The following is a 5,488-nucleotide window of genomic DNA, read 5'->3' as shown; positions in this document are numbered from 1 at the left end:
GCTAAGCCGTTAAGTGATTTACAAACTAATAACAGTATTTTAAAGTATGTTGTCTGAGTTACAGGGAGCCAGTGTAAGGACTTTAGAACTGGGCTGATGTGCTCTATCTTCCTGGTTTTAGTCAAAACATGAGTAGACGTATTTTGGATCAGCTGCAGCTGTCTGATGGATGTTTTAGGCAGATCTGTGAAGACACTGTTACAGTCATCAATGTGACTAAAGATAAACACATGGATGAGTTTCTCTAAATCTTACTGAAACATTAGTCCTTTAATCCTGGAAAGTTCAGGACATTGTTTAAATGTTTCAAAAAATGTGTGTTGAAAAGTAGCTCAAACATATTTTACATGATTATAAAACTTAATTGAAAGATTGCCAATATTACTGTAAGTAATTTTTGTGTAAAGTAAGCAGTTAAAAATAATGAATGTATGGATTTTTAACTTACTTTTTAAAAATATATATTTACAAGGTTTTTAATAATTCTAATAGCTAGGAAATTTTTTAAATGAACACAAAACAAAAGTTTGAAACTCAAGAGGATAAAACTTGTAGGACCACCATTTTTTAGGGGGTTGGGTGGGGGCATTGCCCCTCCTGGTCACCTCCACTTGTGGCACCCCTGGTGATTGACGTGTTCCACAGAGGAATGGCAATTTGAGCCACAGCACCGCACATCTCTGTGTTAGGTGTCAGAAACAAACAGAGATTTAGTTTATGTGGCTCTAGTAGAGACAAAACATTTCTAATTTGTGACGGTTGAGTTATTAATAAGCGCCACAGAGACGATCCCCCCACCCCCACACAGGCTTTGCTGCCTCGCAGTCAGTGGAGTTCACGACGAGGGGCCAGACATCTTTTAGGTAGCTTTCTTTTCCTTCGCCTGCACCTGGTTCTCTCACCAGGGTTATTATTTTCTTATACTCACGGAACTCATCTGCATTGGTGCTCACATCTTTGATTGATTTCCACTCCTGCCTTCCTGATGAGTCTTTCTCACCTGTAGCCGTTACTGGCGGCACTGGTTCGTCTGAGAGCATCCCATCTTCCTCTTCATACACCATGTCCCTCACGAACTTGTTTGCTGCTCTCTTCATCTTTTTCAGRAGCACATCGTGGGCAATGGCCACATATGCTTGCCTGAAGTTAGCTGTCAATCTTTTGTGTGCAGCTAGGGTGGGATAAGATGGCGTCATTATTATGTTAGCCCACTCTCCCACTGTGGCCTTTACCTTTATTTCCAATTGTTCCTCTGTCTTTTCAGCCCACGCTGGGGCTATTGGGAAGTCCCTCTGATCTGCTTCAGGCACATAGGTTCTTCTTCCATCACTGGTCTGAATTGGTCCCCACCTGGGCTCCTGTGCCATTTTTTCTGATACCCTGAGGACATCCACCAGTTCCACCTGTTTTTTTTCTCCTTTCCTTTGTCCGACCCTCAGTTGTTTGGGGGTGCCTTGACCTTGTGCCACAGCAGACCCCATGCTGGACTCAGCGTTGTCTTCTTCTGAGCTTTCAGGGGGTACTGGGGTCTGTGGACGCTCATCAGGCTGAGGAGGGTTCGGCGGTTCTTCGTCTTCTGAGCTCTCGTTTTCAGAGCTGGGGTCCCACCTATTGAAGTGTTGAATTAGGGCCTTTTTCTTCTCCTCTGACCAAATCAAGCTTTTCAATGTTCTCTTGTTTTTGGTGCTGCACATGGGTTTTCCATTGGTTTTTCCTTTTCTGTATCCGAGGTTTTGAAGCCCTGCACAGTCTTTTGGTGGGGTCTCTTTGGCGGGGGTCTTCTTTTCCTCCTCCCGCTTGGGCTCAGCTTTTATGGGTATCATTGGCAGGGCCTTACTCAGTCTTTCATTTTTCAGCTTTTCAGCTGTGACCACGACAATTTCTTTCAGGGCTGTGGGCACATTGAGGTTCTGAGCGAAATGTGCTGAGCCTCTCACTGCCACCTTTTCTGCCATGTCCCATTGCAGGTCTCCAGACCTCAGGCCACAGGTGCTGATGACGACTCTCCTCAGTCCCTGATGTATTGGATGATACAATCCTCGTTCCAATTTTTTCATCATTAGGCGGACATAGTTTTCCTTGTCCTCACCTTTCTCATATGCTGGTACTGGGTCGTGGATGATTCCATAGTGGGCCAATCCTGCTCCACTAGTCATTTGGGGTCGGTCTGGATCRTTCTTGTGGGTTTCTCTTAACTCCCTTACCTCCTTCTGGCATTCATGCCCCGCATTTTTTATCAGGGCTTTTCTGAATTTCCCATTGTAACTTTTGTAGTRATGGTCGGTGAATATCAGCAGTCCATCACTTGAGATGACCCATGGGTCTCCCACAGTTTGATGCAGGACTGTGCCATTCTGCATTCAAATATTCAGGGTTTCCTCGGAGAGAGGGCCTAGCTGGCCTCGTCTCGGGGTCCCTGGTTCTGTGTGGTGCTGTTTGCGGTCACATGTCCGGTGTTTGTTCTCGCCTTCAGTGATGGAGGCGTTTTCAAACTGTTCGGTCAAAGCCTTCACAGTGTTCCGGTTTCTGACTCCTTTTGGCTCTGATTCTGGGCTTTGACCCAAATAAGTTTTTATGTCGTTCAAAGCCTGAGTCAGTTCTCCTGTTTCTTTATGAAAGTGGGATCGATCATCGCCACCTTCTTCCTCACTGGAAGCACCTTCCAGTGAGGAAGGTCCAGTGAGGACCTTCGCCGATGGGCTTACCAGCTTCACCACGTCGCCTTTCCATCCTTTTACTGTTGCCAGCTACCATTTGACCCATTCTTCCTTTTGGGCTTTCTTCTTAGTCTCTGTTGGATGCAGCAGCATGACTAGCATGGCTCCATCATCCAGACTGGGCCCAAAGAAGAATGTGTTCTTGGTCATAAGGTCTTCCAGTTCAGCCAGGGCTTGCACTGGGTCTGTTTTTGTGGAGTGTGACATGAAGAGTGCCATTGTGGTGGGATGCCACTCCTTGGTCCCCCTGCCATAGAGCATAACTATGCATGGTGGGGTTTGCTTGATCTCTGGGTTGGGGCCATTTCTTATGAGGTCCCCGCACTCTCCTCATCCAGCACGGCTGCTTCGGCCATTGTGCTTCCTTGTCTTGATTGGAGTTGTCGATCCCRAAAGCCTCCTGCACGCGTTACAGGACCGGGATGAGGTCTCAATGATTGTAGCTACTTAACCTGCGGTCGCTGTGTTATTTCCAGCAGTCTCTGCTGCAGGGTTCTTCCTTCTCCCACTCTTCGAGTGGGTGTTGTGAAGGTTGTGTGCTATTGGCTCTCTTTTAGCACAGTGAGCAGTCAACTCTCAGTTTCTGCTCTTGTAGACCAGCTGGGCCATTCCTCCAACTCTTCTCTTCGGGGGCGGTCCTATTTTAGGCCACGCCCACCCAGGGACGCCATGTTTTCCTGTGTGGCTCCACCCCCAGTTTACCCACCAGGACACCGATGGGTCTTGGAGAGGAGACAATGTCTCCCTCTTGGTTTGGAGGCGATCGACCAGACTTATAGCCACCTGGYGGTGGCCTGTGTGGCCGAGTCCGGTGTGTCTCCTCCGGGATACAGTGACGGGAGCCTTTAGCTCGGCCTCCAGCTGCCTTCCTTCTGGTGGTCGCTCCCTTCGTGAACCCTGGCCTCTGGATCAGCGCAGTAGCTCAGGACGCCTCCAGCAGCCGGTCACCACTGTTATTGGTAGACGGTCCCTCTTAGGATCTGCACTTCTTACTGTGACTGAGATGATGTTTAGTGACCTGGACAGTAGGTCTCAAGGGAAATGTTAAAGGGAGTTATCCTATCTCCCCAGGATAATAACCATTAAAAATGAACTTAAGTTATGACCTCTTATCATTACCTCTTGTTTTCAAAGCAAACACACTCAATGATACTGTATGTTAATACCTTGTTGCTTTGAAGTAACAACACACTCATGTAAATAAAAACTTTAAAAACCAATGTCCAGTCATAAAATTGTCTTTATGATGCTGTAAGCAGTTTAATAGAAATTTGCAAGAAAAGCCACATTTGATTATACAGATTAAAAATATTGAATAATAACTGATGGTGATAGAAATAAAAAGATCTAAGTTGCTGACCTAACCTAGCGACTAGGCTGTGTGGCATTTTCTGTTAATCTGGACGGAAGGACAGTAGGGGCAGGGTTGGTTGTACCTCCATGAAAAGCAGCAGGTTGATGCCAGAGAGCACCTCTCAAAGCTGGGTTGTTTAATCTGGTCTTTGGTCTGTCGATCGCTGGAGAGCAGTTGTTGCAGCTTGTCCCAGCTGAGACGTCTCTTGGATCTGTTGCTCCGCTTCTTGGGCTGTCCTTGCCTTTGRTGCCTCTTCTCCAGATGGGGCCAGAAGACGACTTACTGCTGAAACTGCTCCATTTTTATACAGTTTTTTTGGGCCATCTTACCCCCCTTTCTACCATCATGTGATAGGCTGGGGCTTTCCACCACTGGATTTTTGTGTACTTTCCAGGGTGAAGTAATTTTGCTGATTCTGGTTATTGGACTGTCAGGGACTTTCTGTGGTGAGTCAAAACCGCCTTTTTTTCACCACAGGGCCTCTGGGACTTTCCAGACAAAAACCTCACTTCCTCTTTCTTCTAGTACAGTTTGTCCTTTTAACCGTCCAAACGTAGCACYCACACTCTTTCTTCATTTTAAGACATACAATAACACTTCTTTTCTAAATCACCATCTTACATTAAAACACATTAATTATCACAGTACATTAGTTAAATCACACTTTGCAATAAGCATGTAATCATTACTTTTGTTATTTATTTGCCAGCATTAAAATCAATCAAAACTGATACCTATTACTCCTTACTACTCCTTCTCTTTCTTCTTCTTGATTTTTCCTTCCCTCAGGCCTGCATCTCGGTCTCTCTTGAGGCCTCTCTTTCTGTCGCGTCCTCGTCTCTGCTGGGGGTCAAGGCCGGGCTCCGTTGGCCTGTTTCAAATCCTTCTAATGGATGGCACAGCCAGGTTCCTTGACAAAAACTTTGATCATACAGCTCACAACTAAATGAATTCTGTCCTGGGTGTGTTTTCTGTCCTGTGTGGATTCTCATGTGTGCGTTTAAATTGCCCTGTTGGCTAAACCTTCGATCGCACAGCTCACAACAAAATGGTTTCTGTCCTGTGTGGATTCTCATGTGTGTCTTTAGACTGTCCTGCTTGCAAAACCTTCCATCACACAGCTCACAACAAAATGGTTTCTGTCCTGTGTGGATTCTCATGTGTGTCTTTAAACTGCCCTGTTGGCTAAACCTTCGATCACACAACTCACAACAAAATGGTTTCTGTCCTGTGTGGATTCTCATGTGTTTGTTTAAACAGCCCTTTTGGGTAAACCTTCGATCACACAACTCACAACAAAATGGTTTCTGTCCTGTGTGGATTCTCACGTGTCTGTTTAAATTACTCTTTGTGGCAAACCTTCGTCTACACAAATCACAACAAAATGGTTTCTGTCCTGTGTGGATTCTTATGTGTG

Source organism: Austrofundulus limnaeus, unplaced genomic scaffold, assembly GCF_001266775.1.
Source record: "Austrofundulus limnaeus strain Quisiro unplaced genomic scaffold, Austrofundulus_limnaeus-1.0 Scaffold1476, whole genome shotgun sequence".
NCBI lineage: Eukaryota > Metazoa > Chordata > Actinopteri > Cyprinodontiformes > Rivulidae > Austrofundulus > Austrofundulus limnaeus.
Note: the sequence above shows the minus strand (reverse complement) of the source record.